The sequence below is a fragment of the Chelonoidis abingdonii genome, chromosome 8 (assembly GCF_003597395.2).
Source record: "Chelonoidis abingdonii isolate Lonesome George chromosome 8, CheloAbing_2.0, whole genome shotgun sequence".
NCBI lineage: Eukaryota > Metazoa > Chordata > Testudines > Testudinidae > Chelonoidis > Chelonoidis abingdonii.
The window spans coordinates 39464627-39490226 of NC_133776.1; positions in this window are offsets into that span (position 1 = coordinate 39464627).

Below are 25600 nucleotides of genomic sequence, written 5' to 3' on the forward strand. Positions count from 1 at the left end.
AGCCATACATTTTGATCAAATACAATTCCACTTTTACTAGACAAGAGAGGAAAAAAAGCTTTCTGAATGTCTCAGAATCTCAAAGGTACACTTCAAAAATGGGTGTATGTTTGGGTGGGAAAGTCTTATTTTATCCAATCTGTTTCACCTTATGCTATATCAGTGATTCATGAAGTTGATCCAGGAAAAAATTGTACTATGATGAAGAGTTCCAAGCCGTGAGATATAATTTGAAAGAACATTTTTATAGAAGCACCATAGGAAACTGTATACAATCTCTGTAGATGCTCTGTGGCTCTTTTGCAGTGAAGCTGCATATATGTTAAGGAAAAAAATCAGCACCTTACCTTTATAGCCATTTCTTCTACAGTTAGTGCAAGCAACCCATTTGGTTATGAGAAGTGCAGCAATCTCTTGCTAAATAGAGACAAATTACTGAAATGACTTTCCCAGTACCAATGTGCTCTGACCTAACATTCCATATTGAGAATAGCAGCAAGAATTAGCCTCAGCAGCAATTGTCTATTGTCCTTCTAATGTCCTTCTAGGAACATGCAGTTAACACAGGTGAAATGTTCAATCAGATTTCATGTTGGCTGCATGTTTTCAGGGGCAGCACTGCCTATGAAAAGGACCCTTAGAGCAGGGTGGATAGGGGTGCAAATGGAAATGTCTAAAGGACTTTCCAACCTCTTATGAAAAGCTCCTTCAGAATTGAGTAGAGAATGATAAGCTTTCTATAGGGTTTCTAAACCATCGTATAGAATTATGGCCACAATCCTGATCTCAGTGGGAGCTTTGATAATGACATCAGTGGGAGCAGGCATTTTAGGAACTGATCCTGCAACAGAATTCTATATAGCAGGCCAATTAATCATATAAAAAGGGTTCAATTCTCTGTTCAGTTCTATAGATTTTTAGTGTAATTCCTTTAGAACTCTATTCAATTCCATTGCACTTTTCAATAATGGCAAGTTTACCGTGCCTTTAGATAACACTAGACATAAAGCATCATACAGATCTTATAATAGCCCTTTTCACTGAGGTCAAATTAGAAAGGCAGGAAGATCTAGATCCTCAAAGTTGATTTCTTTGAGAGATAGACACCTAAATACACAGGAGGATCTGGGCTGAAGATACTATAGTAAGGATGTCAATTCCCAACTATTGTCTTTTGATAAGGTTCCTACTGAATTTCCCCTTAATGTCACCTGCCCATGTAATTATGGCTATAAGGCTTATTGAGCAAGGTGTAGGGAGATGAGGATAACAGGAGCCCAGAAGTCTGGAAACGTGTCTATAAGAAGCCATCTCTAAATGTCTCTTACCATGTGATCTAATTAAGGCCTGGACAAAGCACATGAATTACTTACAGAAAGAGTTTTGTTTCTGTTTGCTGAACTTTATTTTTATAACCTGATTACAAACCAAAAGAGTTTATTAGTTTAGTCTTTGTTTAGCTACCCAGCAGCGAGCAGGACATGTCACTGCTTTAGATCACCCTTCATCCCAGCCCCTCTCTGGAAATAAACATAACCAAGGCAAGTTGTCTCCAGTGACTGCTCTTTGAAATTGTTAATTTGCTTTTCCTCTTTAGCAGGAAGTCAGATAATAAACACATCGACAATACCATGTTTTTGCTTAAGGGAATGTAACACACTCCCACATCTCTAAATGCTTTATTGCTGAACTGCAGAACCTGGATGGTGAAATGATCATAAGACCATCTTAGAATGCATCCACACTAGACAGAATTGTATGTTTTTAGCATGGGCATAGCTGCGTTAGTATAAAATGTAGCATAGACTGCCCACAAATGTCATCTAATCCTGCTCAGTTACACCTGTGGAAAATTTAGAGTAACTCCACTGAAATCACTTTAAGTGACCAGCTCACCTTTTCTTTGTAGGGCCTTGTCATCACTAGGAAGACTTGTAAGCATTTTTTGGGACCAGTGCGACCAAAGTCATAAGATCGAGCACAGATACTTCTGTGGTTAATATGAAGATATAATTTAAAGCAGTATTGATTCATTCTATCCACAGATGGCTGATGCAGCAAATCCAGAATGTACAAGATGTACTCTGGAGCTGTTTTAGCATTAAAATCCTTTCTCAGTAATCTTTATGGGGCCATAAGATGCTAATGACTGCTCCATCCCAACTCAACCTCAAAAATGAGGAGCCAGCTGCTTGCACTGATGGCAAATTTTCTGGTATATGTCTAGCATATTGAGTGTACGTAGCATCTTAAATGTCATGAAATGTCAATATTAATGCTTGATGGCATTGTAGAAAACCATTTTAAGTCAGACTAGGCTAAATCCAACTCAACTGATTTGTTTATATTTTCCAGCACTGAGATATGGGTTAAATTTTAGACTTTCTTTAGACTTGTTTAAAAGAGGTCTTTGCCATATCTCTTTATGAGCTCCCTTTGGTGCACTGTGCTTATCTGCTTGAAAGCAAAGTCTAAAATAAACGTCTCTCAGTTAGATACCAGCTGTCCCAATAGCTTCTCAGACAGAAGGAGCCATGCTTTATGCAGCTATGGGAAAATAGCTAATAATCTATGACACAGAGTACTAGCTTCATGTAAAAAAATTAGTAACCAAATCTATTTATCTACAATCTTGGAAAACAACACAGGATCAGAGGGTGATTGGTTACTGGGTGCAAACAAATTTATGGCACAGGGAAAGATAATCCTAGGGGGTTTAGTAGGATTTTTGAGAATGACAAGATACAAGGTTCTGCTGTGTATTTTTCCACTACAGTAAATGCTGGCACTTGTTAAAAAGATCTTTTTACCTGGCTTTGAGTCAAAAGACCAAGCTTCTCTTAGCCAGCATGTATTACTGCAAAATTCAAAGATCCTATCATTCAAGAGGGAGAGGGTAAATCAGGAAAGTGATCTTAGCATATTTCCCTCTCTCCATTCAGACAAACAGAATTGTTTGGAAATATAGTTCAAATCTCCAGAGCATTGGGGCTACGTTGCACCAATTTGACAATACTCAGCAGGCCCAAATTCTAGCCAGTTGAGATTTCTCTCTGTATTTTAGCAATTCACTAGCTCCTATGCCACACCACTTTGTGGTATAGGGGGCATGGCTGGGTAAAATAAGGCAAGACTGGGCTATCCCCATGTCTAGTTGATTCCTGGCTGCCAGAGTACGCCATGGACAGCCAATGTAAGAAGACATTCTATGGTATGCTAGTGCCTGGTCTGGCACTGGGTCTTGTTATTGCTTGAATTCACTTTAATGGTGCTACACCAATTTATAACAGCTGAGGATATGCCCCTACTGTTTTAGTAAAATAACAATAGCTATCCTGATTCTCCTCTCAGTTACACTGGTTTAAAGCCAATGCAACTCTGCCGATTTCTATGGAATAACCCCGACCTAAGCTGATGTAAATGAGTAGAGGATTGGGCCCCCTTTCATCTCCCTTTCTCCTGTTATTTTTTCAGTGCTCTGCTTAAATGCCCTTGCCAAATGTGCTCTTTGGTGACTAGCAAACTAATTGGTGAATGGAGATGTCATCAAAAATTCATCTTGAATAATTATCATAATTCTTAAGGTGCAGATCATTTTTTGATGTCATTATCTTCACAGTTCTCTGTGTGGTAGATATTTCTCAGAAGCAAACTCATAATTTCCTGACACTGAGTCCTGAATACTGGCATTCTCTCAAAACTGCTTCTCTTATATGCCCTTTTTTAGTTTTAGTTGGAGGTGGGTTGTGGGGGATGGTGTGAAAGAGAGATATTAATTACACTGCATTTTCATGTATTTTATCTCAGTAAGTTGTGTATTTTGTATAAGGAATACCAGAGTCATTGCTAAAATCAGACGGGCATATCAAGCAATTTCAGTGCCACTCAATTCGTGAGAGAAAATTTCCATTTTTCAGATGTTTCCTGGTAAATGCCATTTCAAGTTATGATTTATTTGTTGGATTTGAGAAATGGACTCTAGTGATGATTAATTTCTGATAATCATAGAAATATCAGTAAATATGATTAGAATTAGGTGCTTGAGATACTGTTGTTTTCATGGTAAACAGAGCTCATACGTACAAATCCTCATCTCTACAAAAACAAGGTGGCCTCATTTTTTGTCAGCCCTGACCTGAAGGTTTTCTTTATAGAAGAGTCTTTCATAAAAAAACATTCTTGGTAAACAGGAACTTGAGAAATAATGACAGTTTCACAACAAGCAATAATCTCAGTCTTTCTTCATAATATAAAATGTGGTGCCAGTTTTACTTTTACAAGTTTTCCATTTAGTAGTTTAGCAGTAGCTTTATGTTTTTCTATAAACTTCTAAAACTAAATTTGCTGGTCAAAACTTGGAATTTCCATTCTGGGGAAATTCTGATACTGTGGGACTTGTTTTCATTCTGAATCAAAACAAAACAAAAATCAGTATTTTCCACAAAATGAAATGTTTGAAGAAAAAATTCTGAGTCAGTTGGAACATTACATTTTGATAAAATCAAAAAACTTGTTCCGCTATTGACTTTTATATTTCACATTATAATTTATAACAATAAAAATAAACTTCAAAATTAAGTTGTTTTGAATGAAAATTCATAATACTCTGTTCCAGTAAGGTTGAAACAAAATTGACACATTCTGGCATACAGTATTGATTTTGACAGAACAGTGCTTTCTGACAGAAAAAATGTTACTTTGGAAAATTTTCAACCAGCTGTATAGATATATCTTGCTGTTAAAATGCATGGATGTGTTTCTGAAACTACATATATATAAAAGATATTAGTATTTGTTAGATGCTAACAGCATGATCAGCTGTTTACAAGACAGCACTCACCTTGAGAAGGTTGCAATCAGAACAGACAATCAACAAAAATTAGAAGTTAGCATGATTAAAATTCCAAATGGTGACTATCTTTGTGACTCTTCAGTTCCTTTCTCTGATTGCACTCTATTGCACACCCTTAAGAGTGCAGCTATGACACCAGTTTAGGTTCTAGAGCTGATGAAATAATTTACAGAGAATAGCTGATTCAGTGAACTGAGTCCATTGTTATTTTGCAAATTGTCCAGGCATTAGTTCAAGAATCTGTTCATTATTCAGAACTGTATAAGGAATAAGTTTTATATGATCAGATTTCAGGGTACAGTTTGTTCATCCTCCGTCTGCCGTGAATATTAGATATTTGGAATTCACGATGAAAGCTGTGTGATAGGGCTAAACAAAGAGTGAACAGGAACAATACCAGGTGACCAAATTCTTATAAACTACTGCAGCTTGCACTCAGAAACTTCCATTTTGTGTTTTTAGTGCATTTTTGTCTTTCCTTTAAATGAATTTGAACCAGAGGTCTGAAATTCATTTCACATGAAGTCACGTGAACAGAACTTTGCAAAAGAAGAGAGTGTGGAAAGGAAGTGGGGAGGGTGCTAACGCCAAATCCAGCTGATTTTCAGAATGCTCAGATTTTTTGGAATGCTGCTTCCTACTATTTTCCCAGCTCTGTTGAGCTCTAAGGACGTAAAATGCAGCAATTGACTTCCACACCGCAATACCAATTTACACCTGCTGAGAATCTGCTCAAACATGTAATGCCTTTCTAAAGCCAGTTATGATTCTTTCTTCATTTCTGTCTGTTTTAGGTTTGGGTTATGAACAACCAAATCAAACTTCCTGTAAGTACTCAGCCTAGTATCTTAACACTTCTGCTTTTACAAGTGTACAGGAAGGTCCCAGTATTTTCTTGTGAGTCTTTTTTAAACCTGCAAAGATTTTCATTGAATTCCCTCTCTCAGTAGCACTACATTATTGTGTCTTGTGTCTTTTCCTTTGAAGTCATTTATGCTGCTCTCTGCATCTGCCTATACTAGGAGGAGGAGAGGGAAATGAATGACAGATGCATGGGTGATATGCTTTAAATTCTGCCCTTCCTGCCAGGGCTAAGGATACGTGATTTCCATGACTTTAAAACAAATAGAAACCTGTTCCTTAAGGGTCAACAAGCTGGTCTGATAGTCCAGTATTTCATGCTTCTCTGACAATACTAAATACCTTTTAAAAACCGACTGTAAGTGCATCATGGGTGGGGTGTGTGTTATAGTGCATTACGAAGGAGCAGCAGAAAATTAGGTTATATCTATGCTGCAAAAGGGAGGTGTGACTGCAGCACGTGTGGATATACCTGAGCTAGTTTTGATTTAGCTAGATCAAAACTAGCACAAGTAACAATAGCAGTGAAGCCTGGGCAGTACAGCCCCACCCTTCCCAGGACCTCTGGGTGCGTAGTCAAGCTGCTTCCACCTGCGCTACCTTGGTTTCACTGCTGTTGTTTCTCAAGCTAACAATATAGCTACACATGCTGCAGTCTCACTTCCCAATAGCAGGGTAGACATACTCTTGGAGATCTTAATGTGATAGTGATGCCTGTTTTTTTTTGGCGGGGAAGGGGGGAAGGTAAAATAGACTGGAATTATGAGAGTAATAAATACAATTTTTGGCATTGTTTGAATTTCACCAAATAAATTGCATTTCTCTGTCTATTGGATTCTTTGCAGCTTGAGGTCTTCAAACCACAATTAGAAGACTTCAATAACTTGGACATAGGTTAGAGGTTTGTTATAGAAATGGATGGATGAGATTCTGTGGCCTGCATTGTGCAGGAGGTTAGACTAGATGATCATAATGGTCCTGTCTGACCTTAAAGTCTATGAGTCTGAGTATCTAAGTCCTATCTCAGTACTTTGTGAATGACTAATGCAATCCTTCAAGTGAAACACTACTGAAGAATTCATGGGTATGATGAGCGTTAAATAATAATGATAAAAGGACATTGAGATCTTCCTTTTTCTTTGGAAAGTAAAATATTTCTGAAGCTATCACTTTTATCAGATCAGAAAAGCTAATAGTATTGGCAAATCAGTACAACTTAGTCATGTTAATCTGACATTTGATCATAAATACAGCACTCTTGGTAGGGGAGAGAGTCAAACTGAAGGACACAATTTTCATACAAGTGTTCCACTCTCAGAAAGATGAAATTCCTGGTTCAGACCCTGATCTTGATATTTGATCCTCACTGGAGGACACTTGCACTCATGTGAATGTGCTTCTAGGATCAGCAGGACCTTAGATTGTAAATCCTTTGGGTCAGGAATGGTGCCTAGCACAGTAGGGCTTCAATTCTGTTCAAGATGCCTTCACATACAAAAAGATTAATGTTTGGATTTGCTGCACTCACTACCTTAATGTGCTGTAATTTAATTCCTTCAAAGGACTATTTGTCTATAAAGATTTGAACATCACCAGAGAACTACTGTTTTTTGGTTCAGGTTCATGATGCATGGCTATACCACCTTCCAGAGGTTTGTGTTCCAAACATGGACATAAGGGATTCAACATTGGTCCATTACATTGGCAGGAATATATATACACACACACATACTAAAATATATACCCTAGGCTAAGGCATTATGCTTGTAGGTTACTGCCATATCTGGAGTTTTGACTTCAGTGTAATTGCTTACTTCCCAGTGATTTCTAGGGAGACACCTGATTAGTTCAAAAGCATGAATACCAATTCCCTGCTTTTTAAATACAAGTTACTAGAGTTTATTGTTAGTGCATGCAAGCATACTGAACAAGTACTTATTGGTAGAGCATGCATGCACACTTACATAATATTTACATGTTTCTACAGATCATTAGAGCCGGTTGGAAAATATTATTCATGCACAATTTTTGTAAATGTTCTGTTTTTTGTTAATTTTTTTGTTTTGATGGCAACTTTCTTGCTAGCTGTTGAAACTGCTAGTGCAGGCCAAACCTCAAGAGATTTAGCAACGTGTTTTGGAGAAAGAATAGGAGTACTTGTGGCACCTTAGAAATTAAAAATTTATTGTAGCATAAGCTTTCGTGGGCTACAGCTCACTTCACCAGATGCATGTAGTGAAAAACACAGAAGGAAGATATATATACACACAGGGAACATGAAACAATGGGTGTTACCATACCCATTATAAGGAGAGTGATCAGTCAAGGTGAGCTGTTGTCAGCAGGAGAGAAAAATAACTGTAGTGGTAATGAAAATGGCACATTTCCAGCACTTGACAAGGAGATATAAGGAACTGGGGGTGGGGGGAAAGATAAGCATGGGGAAATAGTTTGACTTTGTGTAATGGCCCATCCACTCCCAGTCTTTATTCAAACCTAATTTAATGGTGTCCAATTTGCAAATTAATTCCAATTCAGCAGTCTTTTGTTGGAGTCTGTTTTTTTTGTTGTAATATTGTGACTTATAGGTCTGTAATTGAGTGGGCAGGGAGGCTGAAGTGTTCTCCCACTGGTTTTTGAATGTTATCATCCTTGACATCTGATTTGTGTCCATTTATTCTTTTATGTAGAGATGGTCCGGTTTGGCCAATGTACATGGCAGAGGGGCATTGCTGGCACATGATAGCATATATCACATTGGTAGATGTGCAGATGAACAAGCCTCTGATAGTGTGGCTGATGTGATTAGGTCCTATGATGGTATCTCCTGAATAGATATGTGGATAGAGTTGGCAACGGGCATTGTTGCAAGGATAGGTTCCTGGGTTAGTGTTTTTGTAGTGTGGTTTGTCGTTGCTGGTGAGTATTTGCTTCAGGTTTGGGGGCTGTCTGTAAGCGAGGACTAGCCTGTCTCCCAAGATCTGTGAGAGTGAGGGATCATCCTTCAGGATAGGTTGTAGATCCCTTGATGATGCGCTGGAGAGGTTTTAGTTGGGAGCTGTAGGGGATGGCTAGTAGCATTCTGTTACTTTCTTTGTTGGGCCTGTCCTGTAGTAGGTGGCTTGTGGGTACTCTTCTGGCTCTGTCAATTTGTTTCTTCACTTCAGCAGGTGGATATTGTAGTTGTAAGAATGCTTGATAGAGATCTTGTAGGTGTTTGTCTCTGTCTGAGGGGTTGGAGCAAATGATGACCAATGGAAAAGAAGCCCTTGAGAAATTCCATCATGATTTCATCAATCTCCACCCCAGACATCAAGAGTTATAACATTCAAAAACCAGTTGGAGAACACTTCAACCTCCCTGCCCACTCAATTACAGACCTATAAGTCGCAATATTACAACAAAAAAAACCTTCGAAAACAGACTCTGATGAAGTGAGCTGTAGCCCACAAAAGCTTATGCTAAAATAAATTTGTTAGTCTCTAAGGTGTCACAGGTACTCCTGTTCTTTTTGCGGATACAGACTAACACGGCTACTACTCTGAAACTTGTTTTGGAGAAGCACCCGAATGTTCCAGTGTTAAATAGGACGACTGGAGAAATAGGTTCCCTTGTGAGGTTGATGATGCTTCCAGTTTCTGATTGGGCAGAACAGACTCTCTTCTGATACCTGGAGCAGAAGAATCAATGCTGGAACCCCAAAAGGTAAAAAAGTGAACATAGGGTTGTGGGAGGAAGAACCGCCATTGTCTTGTTTCAAATGTCAAAGGGGGTTTGTTTAAATGTGAGGTCATTAAGGTGCAATATTTTATACAGACCAATTTACCCATCCTGTAAAATTAAGTTTATTCAATTCCATTGTAATTATTACCTTATATCATACATGGTGGCTTAGAAGACAAAAGTAATCAAGATGAATACTAGATATTAGACCTCATATGGTCTGGTGGTTCAGTGGCATTGCAAATTTCCTTTGAAAACAAGACAGTTCTCATAGGAAGAAAATTGCTACTTGGAGCATGAAAAAGTCATCTTAAACACCCCCACATCTCTAGCTACAAGATCACATAGCAAATCTGTTAAGGATCTTGCTTTTTATGACTATTTCTCCTATTAGGGTCTGTGGGTACCATGCACTGTTACCATGCAGGATCAAACCCAGTTTTCAGCTGATATCCAGTGAGACTAGATGCAAGAGCTGGGGATGGCTGAGAAAGCAAATACATCATGCAGAATCTTGGGACTGATTTTCAGTACAACACTGAATAGGACAAGAAAATATTTTAGAAGACAAAACAAATAAACAAAAAACCCAGCAGTGATTCCGCCTCTTTCCCATACACCAGTAAAAATATTTGGATGACAACTTGCCTTCAAGTTATTTTTAGTGACCTGCCTTTTCTCCTGGAATTTCAGCAAGAGAGGGGGCATTGATTCTTTTTTCAACAAAAATCTGATTTATATTTTTGTGTTGCTTTTAAAAAAACACAAACACTTCTCAGATTTAACATGGGAGCGCAGCAATTTGTTCTTCTGTGACCTTGTTTGCCTGTATGTGAGGAGCAGAAATGAAAATATGGAAGCTGTTCGGTTTTCTAAACGCAAGGAGCAAATGTCTAGTCTCAGCTAGAATGACTTGTTTTGTCGTAAGAGAAAAGAAAGATAGATATGGCATCATGTATGTCTCCTGTGTTAAGATGCTACATCCATTCTGCCTTGCAAAAGGGCAGCTGCTGATGTGATGCTTTAGACTATCCAGAGTAATTTCCATTCATTTTTCAGTCGAGCTATGGTCTCAGAGGCTCATATGACCTCTTTTTGGGTTACATGGATTAAAACATCTTTTATTCATATCTGAATTTCAGGTTATGAACCAAAAACCCTAGGCAACATTCAGTCGAGGTCCTGATTCTATAAAAAATGTGTGTACCTATCTTTACACATGTGAGTAGTACTGTTAACTTCAGTGGGCCATCTCACGTGAATAAATGTAATCACTTGTATAAGTCTGTAAGATCAGGGTCCAAATTTTGATTTGTGCCATATTATGGGCCAAGGTAAATGGGACTACCCAACTGGGTTAAATTAAATTATTCTTTATCATGTATACTTTACCTAGAGTGGGTTGAAATTTTTTGACCAATTTTTTTCTTGCCAAATAGTGGAGTTATATTGAAAACACTTTATTGGGGCCACTGAATACAGTAGAATAAATAATGTCTAGAGGTTTTTTTTTCACATTTTCCTTTTTTAATTTAATTTCTCCTTTTGCCATGATGCTGTAACTTTTCAAACTTTCTTAACTTTGGAAAAATTACAGAGTGGCAAAAGACAAAAGGAAAAAAATAGGAAACTGTGTGTGATAGGAAGCATATAATTAATTGTATTACACGTTGTAGAAAAAGGAGAATTAGCAGCCCTTGATCAAATATTTTGCAAAAAATAAAATCGCAACCTCACCACTCTATAAAATGGAAAATAGTCAATATTTTTAAATTTTACAGGTGAGTGTTTATCCAATTTTTGATCAGTTCTTCTTGCTCTTTTCCTTTGTAAACAAGATAGTCTTAAACTTTTAAAATACTCGTTGTAATGTGGTGGCCTGGATAAGGGCCGGTGCTTCCATTAGATGATCCTAGGCAGTTGCCTAGGGCGCCAGGATTCAGGGGGCGGCATTTTGTGCGCTTCCCACGGGGCACGCGAGAGCTTCCGGTTCTGCTCCTGTCGCGCCGCCAAAGAAGGACCTTCTCCGACATGCCGCGAAAAACAGTGGCAGGCAACTGAGCACCTCAATGGCTGCCGCTGTTGCCTGCGGCATTTTGGCAGAGGGTCCTTCTTCGGCAGCGCGATGGGAATGGAACCGGAAGCTCCCGCGTGCCCCATGGGGAGTGCACAAAATGCTGCCCCCCAAATTCTGCCTAGGGCACCAGAAACTCTGGTGCCGCTTCTGGCCCGGATCCATCTGGCCCCATTTAATTAACCCTGACTGCCACACCTGGAATGAGATGTGGGATTTAATTAGTAGAATCAACTGGGTATGGAGAAGCCAGTTCCTCTATAAAGAGCAACAGGAAGCTGCAGAGGGGGGGGGATACTCAGGCTGAAAGACAGCCCAGAGACTTCTAAATGGAGACTAAGCTCCAGCAGGGAATGCTGAGTCTTCAAGGAAAAGGCTCTGGGCAGGGAAGGCCTGGGAGACCTTGGTGGGAAAGACAATGGGAGTATGGACTTGAAGATTTGACAACTTGATTTTTGGGATTGATGTTTTTTTGTTACTTTAATACATCCAGCCCCAAGGCAGGGTGTGGCTGAACCAGAGAAGAGCTGTTTAGTAGTTTGATTTAAGAGGTTCTGAGCTGAAGAAGAGGCAAACTGAAGCAGAAACCTGTAGCGAGATCTCAGGCTATGAGCTGGACACCTGAGGTTGACTGGCCAGTTTACGCTTCTCCTGCGACATATAAATCCACCGTTCCATATGTCTAACAACTTCCGTTGTTTTCCCTTGGACCTTTTCTTCTGTTTATTTTACAAGAAATGGTTGCTAGTTCTGCATGTGGACACAATGAAGGGTGAAGCCTCATCTTTCATTATATCTATCTAGACTTTTACAAGATATGTTTGATTAGATTTTTCATGGAGAGGGTTGTGATCTGTAATCTCTATAGGCTGTTTTATATTCTTAGGCATAGGAACTCCTGCATTCCATATCTTGGCTTAACATTGGATTGCTTGGACAAGTTGCTTCAGCTCTCTTTCTCCCTGCCTTAGTTGTCCTGTTTGTCATTGGGGGATACAAATACTTACCAACCTTATTGACTGAGGTAAAGGTGTTGAGCACTTTGGCCTGGTCCAGCAAAGCACGTGACTTTAATGGGACAACTTATGTGCTTAAAGTTACACACATGCCTGAGTACTTTGCTGGTTTGGGCTAGAATTCTCAATAACTTGCAAGATCAAACCCTAAAATCACTCAGTATTTTGTACACAGTGGCCAAGGAGAAACAAAAGAAAGAGGCATGTGGGGGGAGGGAGGGAGGGGAGGAGGAGGAAGTCTTTGTCTCTCCACACTGATGAACTCAAGTTGAATTGAAGTGGCTGTGAAATGCTTCATAATTTTGTATAGCATCTCTCATAAGAAAAGTAAGTTATTGTACTGAACAGGAAAAAATGTCTATTAGCAACTTGATGAGTCACAGGCACAGTGGAATCAGAAGAATGAAGAAACATGCTATCAGTAAGATTTACTGTAATGTCCAAATGTTCTAATGTACTTTGTTTCAAAAGGCAGTCAGTTGGTATGGGGTCAGTTACCTGTGACATGGTGGGGCTCCAGGATGGTGCAGCTTCATATGTTCTCATCAGGGCACTTTATGAAGGCTGGTGGGAATCCTTCAGCTCCACATCTAAAACTGCCTGTGAATTTTAATAGAGAGTCCAAGCCAAGTTCTTTCACACAGATCTCAATAACAGGATCACTGAAATTGGAATAAGAGAGAAGCCACAGACATTCTCTTTTTTTTTTTTCCTTAAGAAAGACAACAAACTTGGCATTTGCATTAGAGATAAAAATGTGTCCTTGGTCATTGTTTGACCATGTAGAATGGTGTAACATAACACAGGTCAGCATTTGGAAATGCTGATGTTGAAACCAAAGGGCAATTTTTTTCAGGGATTAGGCCATTGTTATCAAAATTTACCATGTCAGAGAAAGAATAGAGGAATGACTAGTGTAGGCAGCAATACTACTGAAATCTGATAATTCTGTGACAGTAATTTAAGGTGTATTATGTCATTCTTGCTGGAAGAGATTTTATTACAACCTAAGATCTTGTAATGGTATATACTACCTATTTTAGGAATTGCAGTCTTTTAGAGAACGAGCAAATGTGTATTATCCCCTGGGTCCTTGATAATGTTTGTCATTTTTAGCAATACAAATATGGCCCCGCTTTGTTTTCTTGGCTGATATTTGGGTTTTCTGCTGATCAGTCCTCCTCACTCCTTTCCAGGCACAGCTTGCTCTTCTTTGCCTCTAGCAGTTACTTCCCCCTCCTGCCAGTCATATGGCACGAGGAAGGAGGGAAATGCTCCCACTCCAAAGAGTTCAGTGGAGAGGAGGAAGAAAATAATCACATCTCCTCACTGGTCTTAATATGGAGTGGAGCAAATAGTTTTTGGTGGCAGCAGCAGCTCCTCCCTCCTGTTCTAAATGGAGAGGAATGAACTTTAAATAGAGGTACCAATGCCCCTCCTGTGGTCTCAGTGTGGAGGGGAAGAACTGAACCTAGCCAGTGCCCTCCTCTTCTCCCAGGACTTACAGTGCAATTGAACCCTTTGAAAATCCACTGGACCCAGTCAGATTAACCCTGTGAGAGATGTGCTGCCTAAGAGGACTGTGTTGTGGGGTGGGGAAGGAGGGTGAGGGCTGGGGAAAAGCTGAGCAATGATGAGGAGGCCCAGGGATAGGCCTCAAAATATCTTGGAGAATCCTGGAGTTTAGGGGTAGAACAGCCAGTCAGTTCTATGGAATCACATAGAGAGGGGTAATATTCTTATAAAATGAACGATTTTGCTTATATATTAGAAAGTAACTTAATAGCTTTGGCTCTGGTCCTGCACAATGAAATTCAATGAGAGCTTTGTAATTTACTTCAGTGTGTTTAGGATCAAGTCTATTACCAAGAAATTCAAGAAACATTAATTCAGTGTTTAGAACACTGAGAAATGGTATTTTCTCTGGTAACCTAACAAAATGTCAGTGTATAAATCAGGGACTGCAAATGCACTGAAAATAACTTTCCTTTTAGTATATTGGTTTATCCAATCTTCATCCTAGTCAAAAGCAGGAAGTACAATGGTGCTGGATGTTTTTATATGCAATATTTACTGGGAAACACCATTATTGTAATGCCAGATTAGAATCTGATGAAAGAACCTTTTGCAAATGCAGGTTATAGTCCCCTATGGGAGGATGTATCTGGTATTCTTTGTACTTTCTTCAGTTCCGAGAGCTTGGTCCTCAGTCAAGTATGGGTGTACAATGTTCTGTAAGGGTTTAAGCCTGCTCTTATTGATGTCAACTGGAGTCTTGTCATTGGATCAGGTTCTTATAGACACAATACTGCCCAAAAGCATTGTACTGTGTATGTTTAACAAATATTAGATGTACATTTCTTCTTTACAGAATCTAGTGTTTAGTGCGAGATCAAACAAGGTTGGCAAAAAAAGACAAAACTCTTCTTTTTCCTGTTTATAGTCTACAGGCAACTTTTTTAAAGATTCACTAAGAAGCAGATGAAGTGGTTTGATAAATAACATAGAAGATTGAGGCAGGAGCTTATTTCTAAAATCAAGTGAGATCATTCTTTTTATAATGCAGTCTGATTGGGATATGAAGTGAAGCAGAGTTTCGTAATGAACAAAAAGTAAACTTGAAAATAAAGGTCCATACAATTACTGAAATAAATGATTGGAGGATGCTATTTTTATTTATAATTTCATCTCTCAATTTACCACTGGGTTAGAATTTTTGTATTTCCATATTCACAAACAAGAGAATGAATCCTTTGTAGGTGTTGAATGCTTTTTAAAAACAGCGCTAAAGATATAATATGGGTACAGAAAGGGGTAGCTATTTTTTCCTCATCTGATCTAATCTTAATGAAGACTGAAGACATTCCTGTTCAATAGACTAGCAATGCCTTCAATTTTGTGCCTTCTCATAGCCTACAATTTACTATTTACAAGATGTATTTAAGAACAATGTTTTTTTCATTCTTCCTCCATTAAACCTGCCTATTACAAAGGACTCCTAATAGTAAAATTGAACCCAGTAAATCAACCTGTACCTCTCATACAGCCCATTTCTGCAAGGTACTGAAACTGTCCTGTGAGGTGCTGACTGTCCTCATTGCCCATCAATTTCAACAGGAATTGAAGTTGCTCAGTATCCTCCGGAGGTGCTAAACTCCTTGTAGTTTCAGGTCATGGACCATAGTATCTCCCTAAACAGGGGCTAAGGGCTTTTAAGGCCTCATGTCCATTGTTGAAATTCAGGAGCAGATATTTCCTTGGGACAACAGGGTGTTTGTATTCAGTTTAGTCCTGGCCATTTTCCTTTTCGTGCATCATTTCTCTGGCCATAGATATATTCTTTGTGTAGAATCAGAATCGCAGAGCAAGACTATAAGGCGATATCTCAATGAACATCCAAATGCTTGCAGAAGATGCAATCATTTATTTGAGTGAAGTTATAAAGGTGTAGTATATTTGTGGTATTGAGAGACCTGCATCACACTGAAGTGTAACATCATGGAAAATAATGAATAGAAAACTAGCTATCAAGCAAAGTAAATGACACTCACTAAAATACGTTTACAATACAAAAATAGAATAATTTCTAAATAGTTAGTTCAAATTAGATTTAGGATTAGGTGATGTCAACCTGAAAAAAATCAGCTAGATTTGAAATGGATGTAAAGGATGCTTTCTAAGCATCTATTGCAGTGCATAAGATAGAAGCAGGTGGATGCATTAATAATTTAACTGTCAGATTTACTTTACAATTTACATGTGAACTCAGCCTGATGGACTGTCTTGATAAATGCTATTAAACTACACTGCTACTTACTGCAGAAACTTTCTTGTTTGACAGTTCAGATTTAACGTGACTAGCTAGCTGTTTTTCCTTCCAAGCTCAATATGTGGTAACATTTTGGGACATGTAAAGATAACGTTTAGGATAACAGATGGATTCTGGCAGTCAGCAGCTCAAGTTTACCTGAATTGTTTTATCCCCCAGTACTATATCAATAACTAAGCTGGGGCCAATAACAAGGCGGGAAACATTATGGCACACGGTCTACTCTGCTGCTCATCAAGGAGACTACTCTGGGTTGGATTTCAATGTCCATTGACATTCATATGAAATTTTCCATTGATTTCAATGAACATGCTCATGCCTTTGAGTGGAGGGAATGAATTTTCAAAAGCATTTCAAAAGATTTATTTTTAATTCAAAAAAGAAATGGAGGATTTTTACTTTTGATTCTTTAAATTATCCATCGAGTTGTGTATTTGGTGAATAAAGAACATATGGGGGCCAGACCCTCCTCCCGTAGAAGACAATGGCAAAATTTGCATAGTCTTCAGTGGAAGCAGAATTGGGCCCATCTTGCTGGATAAGGAAAGTCATTAGAGGAATTTATCTATACTTTTCTATTGCCCACGGCTTCAGGTATTTCAGTAATGACACATCTATTATTTAGTCCACATTAACATCAACATATAGGCTACTTCTATGTTGTAGATCACATTACTATGACTACACTGTGGGCTTTTTCTGTCACAGTGCACTCCTCTGTTAGACACCAATGTCTGAAATATTGCAACAGACACAAAAAGACAACTTCCTTTCATGTTAAAATGCCATCCCTGTCTACCTTTTCAACTTTCAAGTGTGTTCTAAATATTTCAGGCAGTCATGTAATCAGTAAATGAAAAAGTAACCCTGGAGTTTTACTTCTAGCAAGGGTAGCTAATGTTTTTTAATTTTGTTTTGATATTTTAGAATTCAAAATAAGAGTCTAGGGGAAGACCCTTACTTCTCCAAGATATCTTACTCAATAATTATTATACACAGCATCCGTGAATAGTGATGCTATATCCATTCCATTTTGTGCACCATCTCTCATTACTTAGATATCCGTATGGGCCTGGATCTCTTTATAGCATAGTGAATAACATGCCTTCTGCTTATTATGTAAATCCATAGTTGCCTTTTTACGCCACCCACCTCTACGTACAACTTCCAGATTAGTCCAGACAATGACTATGAAGATTAGGAACAGTGTTGCTTAATATTAATGGTCATAATCTGAGAAAGCAAAACTGATAAGCTTTGAAAGGAAGAGAGGAGGGATTTCCCGCTAGTTAGAGAAGTAGTCTGGGGCACAGGAGACCAAAGTTAAATTCTTTGCTGTGCAACAGACTACCTCTGTGACCTTGGGGAAGTTGCTTAGTTTCTTTGTTCCTCTGATCCCCATCTGTGCCTCACTGGGGTGTGGTGAGGATAAATATATTGAAGATTCTGAGGTGCCCAGATACTATGGTGATGGGAGCCATTGAAGTAGCTAAGATGTATGGAGAAGACCTCCATCCTTCCAAATATTTTTGAAATTCTTTACAATCCTCAGTAGCACTCTCTCTTTTTTGTTTTCTATATATTTAGAGAGACAGAATCTTTGTGAACAATCGCTTCATTGTCATGGTTCTATTCAACGATAAGCAGCTAAAATAATTTCTGAGGGGGAAGAACCAGGGTCTGCATAGTGTACCTCACCACCTCTCCCACCCCTCTTCATTTCTAGAGATGCTGGTGGGGCATGTAGCACCTTGCAGCATCTGCCATGGCAACAGCAGATGCATCTTTGGCATGGTAGCTACCTTCGTGAACAGAAGCTGACTCAGTCATCCTCCAAGACAGCAGAGATGTTTAATAAGTAGACATGGCTTTAGTACCTTTGGACAGACCTACAAAATGTTGTTTACTGCTCTCCTTCCCCAAATGTAACTGTTTAATCTCTACCATGATTGCAGCACAATGCAGAGAGATGGCCTGGGGATGTTTTGTGTGGGCACGGCCGGAGGGTGGAGGGGATTCTGGCACCCTTTTAAGATGAAAGGTTAGAAATGTGCTCAAGCTCTTTATGAGGTACAGAGACCAGCTCAGTTAACCAAGGGCTTATGTGAGCCTATGCCATCTTCACCAGTGATCCTTAAACTGCTGTATTTGTGTTTCTAAGATACATCACCAATAGTCCAGTCCCAATAATCCATGTGCACTCTTCAGATTCTCTTCCAAGCAATTCACTTCAAATCATACCTGCAAAACTATTGTTCTGTTAGGCTGGGCTACAGCTTCATTTTGTCTCTAATCCCATTTATCTGCAATCCTACCTTCCCCCACCAGAGCAAAAATTGTGACAGATTGTGTTGTGATTATTTTAAAGGGTAGATTAGATAGGGAATTACACCTTTCCTATTACCTGACAATGAGATCTGGGTATATAGCCCTGGCCTGGGCAATTCTTTGTATTTATCGTAATACCTTATTTTTTTAAAAAGGTTAGTAAAATATCTATGCAAAAGAATTAGAGCCTGATTTTTAGACATGAACTCTGAGTCTGTCCCCACACTTCATAGAGTTTTGTAGTTTAGCTACTAAACTGAGACTTCAGATCTGAGTTTAATCCTCAGCTCTGCCGCATTCTTCCCCAGTGGCCTTGGGCAAGTAATTGAATCTCTGTGGACCTTGGTTCCCCATCTGTAAAAATGAAGATAATACATTTCCTTCTCTATTTAGAATGAAAGCTAGTCAGGGCAGGGGACTGTCTCTCTCTAGTGTATGAATGTCACCAAGCACAATGGGGCTTGGTCCCAGTTGTGACCTTTTGATGCTACTGTATCAGGTAGATAGGTATAATAGTACAGTATCTATCTCTTGTATTGCACTTCTCATACATAGATTTTTAAAGCACTTTGCAAAGGAGATCAATATCATTAGCTCCATCTTAAAGGTTATCATTATCCCTATTTTACAGTTGACTAAGTGCTATGAATTGTGCCTGCAATTAACTGAAGGCACAAAGTTACATTCACAGATTTGGAGGCCAGCTTGAGGCCTTCTTACAAATTAAGGGCTAAAAGACACAAACCATTGATTTGAACAGGATAGATACTGACAGCACTGTCTTGTCATATAGTTAAATTAAACCAAAAGTTGCTATTTTACAAGAAAGCTAAAACGATGTAGGAAAGGAAACTGCTTCGCGCATGGATGATGGTGACTTTGTGTTCAAAGCAGGAAGGATGCTTTTAGCAGAAAGCCATAGAACCAGCTTAATTTTACTTGCTGTGTCGGAATGCTGATGCATTACTTCTCATTCCTCCAAAGGCGAAAGGGTAGAGCATCAGTTCATTACACCATCCCACTGCATGCGTGTGCCAGCTGGTTTTGGAAACTATAAGAGATGATGGCAAATCCTTAATATTCTTTGACAGTACAAAATTTTTACTTAACCTCTGACTATTCAGAGTGATGCTTCTCTGATAGAATGGCCAGTCAATCTCACAGTATGATTGAAAACAGATGTAAGATTAGGATGTAAAGTAGTTTTCCAGATACTTGGTCCCAGCATGCTGTACAACACAGCCCCAGAGTTAACCAGCCAAGTGCTGACACACGTCTTACAGCAAAATATCACTCACAGCCACAGTTCAAAGGCCTTGCTACCCTCCAGGGCAATTAATACAGCATCACGTTCAATGGTGCTTGAACCAAATCCATTGAACTCTCATGGGAGGAATAACGAAGCAATCTCAGAGCTCAGACATGAGCAGCATGCTGCCACAGCTAAAATTTCAGTCCCCGAGAATACAATCGTTCCTTAAAAAGGCTTATGTGACAATGTATTATAGAGGCTTGGTCCTACTTCCATTGACTTCAGTGGATGAAGGTTCAGACCCTAGATGTGGATCTTCAGCAATCAAGCTACTTCCACTAAAGCTAGGCCCAAATCACAGAGTTCAGATGCAGATCTTAACCTCCCCTAAGCGTTTGGATTTGGGGTATTGATTCACATTCATCTGTAGCTTACCCTGTGCAAAACAGCTGTTAAAACGTGAGTTCAAACAAATACTTGAAGTGTAAAGCTTTATAGTTAACTGTTAATATTTCCAAGGACTAAACATCTATCTACAGGTTCCTGAAAAAGGTCATGTTTACAATGATTAGAATTAAAGTAAATGCCTGAAGCGATCCATATCAGAGTAACAAATTATGGGCCAGATTTACCCCACTTAGTGGTTCCATTAAAACAATAAGACATCACATGGCATAATTTACCATAGTGTGAGTACATCTAGCTCATGCTATAGATTTCAGGGTATAGCAAACAAGTGGCTATTAATTTCTGAATTAGTTTCAACAGTTCCCTGGATTTCTATTTATTAGCATACAAACAACATTGTTCCCCAGTTTTTAAACCATGGCATACTTGTCAGAGTTCAGAATTAAGTGAAAGTTATATATAGCTGTATTTTACATTCTGCTGAACATAAACTACAAGTGAATATTATTCACTCAAGCAGGACTCGGGAATTCCCAGTTTATTTCAGCTTGACCCATGTCAAGTCAAACAGGAGACAGCACATAGTCCAGGTACTGTTGCAGTTAAATGCAGTATAACAAGTAAAAGAACAGTAAAATGGTTTTAAAAGGAAGGTTTGAGAGGCCCATAGTCTGTACGGTATTTCTCTACATCCTTGGCTGAATCATTAATTCCTATAAGGAGGGCAGCATGCTGTGAGCTCTACAACAATCACGAGTACTGTACACCTGTAGCAGAGTGATTACCTGCTCCTGCCCTGTGGGGCTTGAAACAGCCCAGGAGAGGGCTGTAGCTGGGCAAGAAGCCTGGGCTGATTGGAGGAATGTAGGCTCAGCTGGGGCCATGCTCCAATCAGGCCCAGCTGGCCCCTATAAAAGGCTGTGAGTCAGAGGCCCAGGCAGTCTACCTCTGCTGTAGAGGGAGAAGGGCCTGGCTGTAAGGTGCCAAGAGGGGAACCAAGAGTGGAAAGGGCTGGGGAAAGGCCTAGAGAGCTGGGGAGCTCTGGCCTAGGAAAGCCCCAGGCTGAAGGCCTGGCAAGGCCCATTAGGTATAGGGTTGCAGAGGGCAACCCAGGGTTAGGCCAAGGCAGCAAGTCCAAACCCACCTTGCTAGTGGTGAGTAGGCTGACACTGCAGTCTGCTCCAGGGTGTGGGGGCTAGATGATGACTGGCAGTAGCCTTATACTAAGGCAAGGTGGGGATAGTGGGTGGGGGTTTCCTGGGGAGAGGAGACCCTGAGAGAAAGGAGTTACTGCCAGGGGGCAGCACTTCAGCTAACAGGGCATTGGAGTTCAGAGAGGGACATGGGGACCAAGTATTAGCGGATCACTGGCCTGCAGAAGGTGCTCTGGGCTGGAAATTGAGCTAATTCCCTGAGAGACCAGCAGGAGGCACTGCAGGGATGAGTCTACACGCTTACAACACCTTTTGCTGTAGAAACAACTGCTTTCATACTGATGAGCTGGCTGTATGTAATCTTAAATTTTAATTAAGATGATAGTAAAGGTTATGGAAAGGCAACTCATATTGACTCTAGTCTATCTTGTTTCAGGCATTGTTATGGCACCCAGCTGGGTGCCATAACTAATGTTGGCATTCATATTTTCCACACCTGCTCCCTACCCTTCAAATTCCTCATAGCTATTAAAGTTTCACCAAAATGTGTTTTTTAAAACATGTTTTCCTTCTCACACTGAGAGATACTATTTCAATCAGATTCCATTCAAACTGACACCAAACCTCCATTTATCTTCCACACCCAGTAACTTAAAACATAGGTGCAATGGAGTGATGATCCAAATCCAGTAATAAATATCTAACTTTACTTATCAATGATGGAAATGGAATGATGTTAAAATAAACCTCAATGTAGTTTTTAGGAATCATGTAATGCATCATGTGACAGGTACTATGTACCTTTCAGTAGGTGCATCTACAACTGTTATTCCATAAAGGTAGTATCATGAAATTGAAATGTGAAACTATCATCTCTCAATGTTTTTGGGTACCCTGCCCAACATGCTCATGATCTGTGGATGAAAAAGCCTTCTTTATATGCAATCTTAACTTACATTTTTTTTTAGCTTTTTACTAGAGCTGGTTGGAAATGTTCCATAAGAATTTTTTTTGTTGGATAATGGTGATTAGTTGAAAGCCAAATGTTTCATGGAAATATGTTGTTTGTAGTGTTGGTTCCCAGGATATGAAAGAAACAAGGGGAGTGTGGTAATTTATTTTATTAGTATACTTTCTGTTGGTGAAAGAGACTAGATTTGAGCCCCAAAGAGCTCTTCTTCAGGTCTCCCTGACATACAAACATGTAATTTTCAACAAAATTTCATTTTGAAAGAAAAATAGAAAGAAGTGGTAAGATACAGCTGAAATGGAATCTTTTTGGAATTAAACATTTAATCCAATTTTAAAATTGTTTCTTATATATTATAAAATGAAGAAAAAAATCAAACTGGGAATGAAATAATTAAATTTAATCTAAAGGAAATATTTTCATTAACCGGAAACACTTTTTTTCCCCAGCATTTTGTTTCTCAGGAAACTGATTTGTTGTTGTTCTGCTTCAGAATGGAAAGGAATTTGAAATAGAATTTCCTGTGAAGCAGAATATCCAGGGCCTGCACAGCTCTACTCGTTACCTGTAGGATGCCAATTCAAATCCAATCTAGGGTGGCAGTGCCTGAATTTTATTATCATCTGATGGATGGATGTTGCCCGGTGTGAAAGAAGTTGATGGTCTCAACCCATTCATCAACCTGTTCTCTAGTTGACAAGTGTCACATTAGAAAACCTTTGCTGTATTTAAGACTCTTGTTGACAGGTGCAGCAAAGACAGCACAGATTGAGTGAGTACAGAGACAACTACTGTCTTTCATCCAGTGGTAGTTTCTCCAGATCAGAGTAGTAGCACATTGGCAGAGCACTTTGGGGGAAGCTTGAACTGCTGCCGCTGCCTGTGATGTACGTGTTCTGTAAAATAAATATTTCAGTTCCAAGGCCAAGGTGGGTGAGGTAATATATTTTATTGGGCCAAATACTATTGGTGAAAGAGACAAGCTTTCAAGCTACACAGTGCTCTTCTTCAGTTCTGGGAAATGTACTTGGAGTGTCACACCTAAATACAAGGGCTGTCAAACAAGCACCTTTCACAAGCATCGCAGTTCGTAAAAACTGAACCTCCATCCTGTTTGTTCGACCCAAAGTAATATTTCTGGGCTCTACTCTCAAATATGTATTTAAGAATCTAAAATAATTATATTGAGATCCTCTCCAGGTGTGAGAGAGGTAAAACATGAAGTAGTACAAAATGAATGACTGGTGGGCTAGAAATTACAGGGCAGGATCCTCGTGCAGTATAAAGCAACGTAAAGGACTTTAAAATTTATTTGGACCTAGAATGTATTGGACTATACATAGACAAGTCAAAAATAAGTTTTTAAAGAAAATGTGTGTTAAATTATCAGTCCTAAAATTCTGAAGAAGCCATGTTCCAAAAGCATGGGTTGTGCCTTTCCTACTGGAGGCCCATGCATGCCACCCTACAGATGTTTAAACTAATTGTGTTTAGTATTATTTATTCATTTTTTGTAGGATTGTAGTACGTAGGAGCTCCAATCATGGACCAGGACCTCATTGTACTAGGCATTGTACTTACAGAACAAAAGGACAGTTCTTGCCCCTACGAGCTTACAGTGGAAGTATAAGACAAAGGAGAACAGGTGGATACAGAGAGGAAACTGTAAGGGAACGATGAAACATTGTTGATCAGCATGATAGGCTGTGATTTCAGCACACCAGCAGCTCAATCATAGCCAAGATTTTTTTTTTGTGGTAAGCTTCATGTCAAAGGAGAATTTAAAAAAAGGTTTTGAAGGAGGGTGATGAGTTAGTTTGTGAATGTTTCTCCAATGCCTGTCTTTATAGAATTGTCCTTCCATAGCTGATATTTCTATTTTTACCTTTCTCTTTATCAAAGAGTGGAAAGGGGAAAAAAAAAAAGAGGATGGGATAAGTGTACTTCATTTTGACTGCACTCTCCCAGGTTTTCACAACATTATGCATCCTTCTTTGAGGAATTTGTTCCTAAATGTTCCTGTCTTAATTTAATCCAATTACTCCCAGTTATACCTCTATATATTACATTAGATAATTCCTCCTTGGTGTCAGAAACTGTCTTATTTATAGATGTAATATATATTTCATATATTTATTGATCTTGCCAGTCCTAGCAATCAAAATACAGGGCCTAAAAATCATGAGACTTTAAAGAAATACATGTGGGGTTCATTTATTGTTTCCCATCTGGCTTTTAAAAGCTGTTAGTTTGTTTTCAAGCTCCTATCTGTAACTGTGAGTACTAGCACCATATCTTTCTATTAGTTTTTTTAAAGGAAACTGAGATTATCACATGACTCCAGGACCTGGGACTTTTAAGACAAAAATACCATATATTGTGGGACTTATGATAAAATGGTGAGAGCTGGCAACACTGTCTCTCTGTAATAGGGTGTCTAGGACAATGCATCTGGTAATCAGTATCTCTTCACCTTGGGTGAAATACAAACCTATGCAACAGGACAGCACCACTAAAGTGAGACTTAAGCCCTTGTTCTGGCCCTCTGCACAGGGGTAAATTTCACTCCTTATTCTTGGGCAAATCCTACAGGTGTTAGGCCTAGATACAGAATGCTACTTAAGGACGTGCTTAATGTTAAACATGCATTTAAGCCCCATTGCCAACAATGGGATTTATTCATGTGCTTAAGTATCCATCCTGATCAGGGATGCTTTTCCAAACCAGGACCTTAATCAGTAGAGCTGGTCACAGGAGAAAAATATGTGACTTTTTCTGGGAAAACTTTTCCCTGCTTTTTTCCTCTCCTACTGAAAATTCACCATTCTGAAGTTTAAAACATTTTGACCAGCCATATAGTTGATTGCAAAATGGGAATGGGGAGGGGAATTGAAACACTTTCATCTGATGCCCCTGGTTTTCAAATGTTGAGATGTCACCGGATCTCTGAATTTTGAGTTTTCTCTATCAATGAAACTGTATGTTCTGCTGCATAGGGCTCCTCTTGGGGTAGGACAGCTCTTTTCTCCCCAGCCCAAATAACAATTTCAGGATTTGGCCTGCAATAAATACGTAGTGTGGCAAATTGCCGGTACTGTTCTCTGGGTCTCGCGCTTTCTCTTCTCTGGGGTAG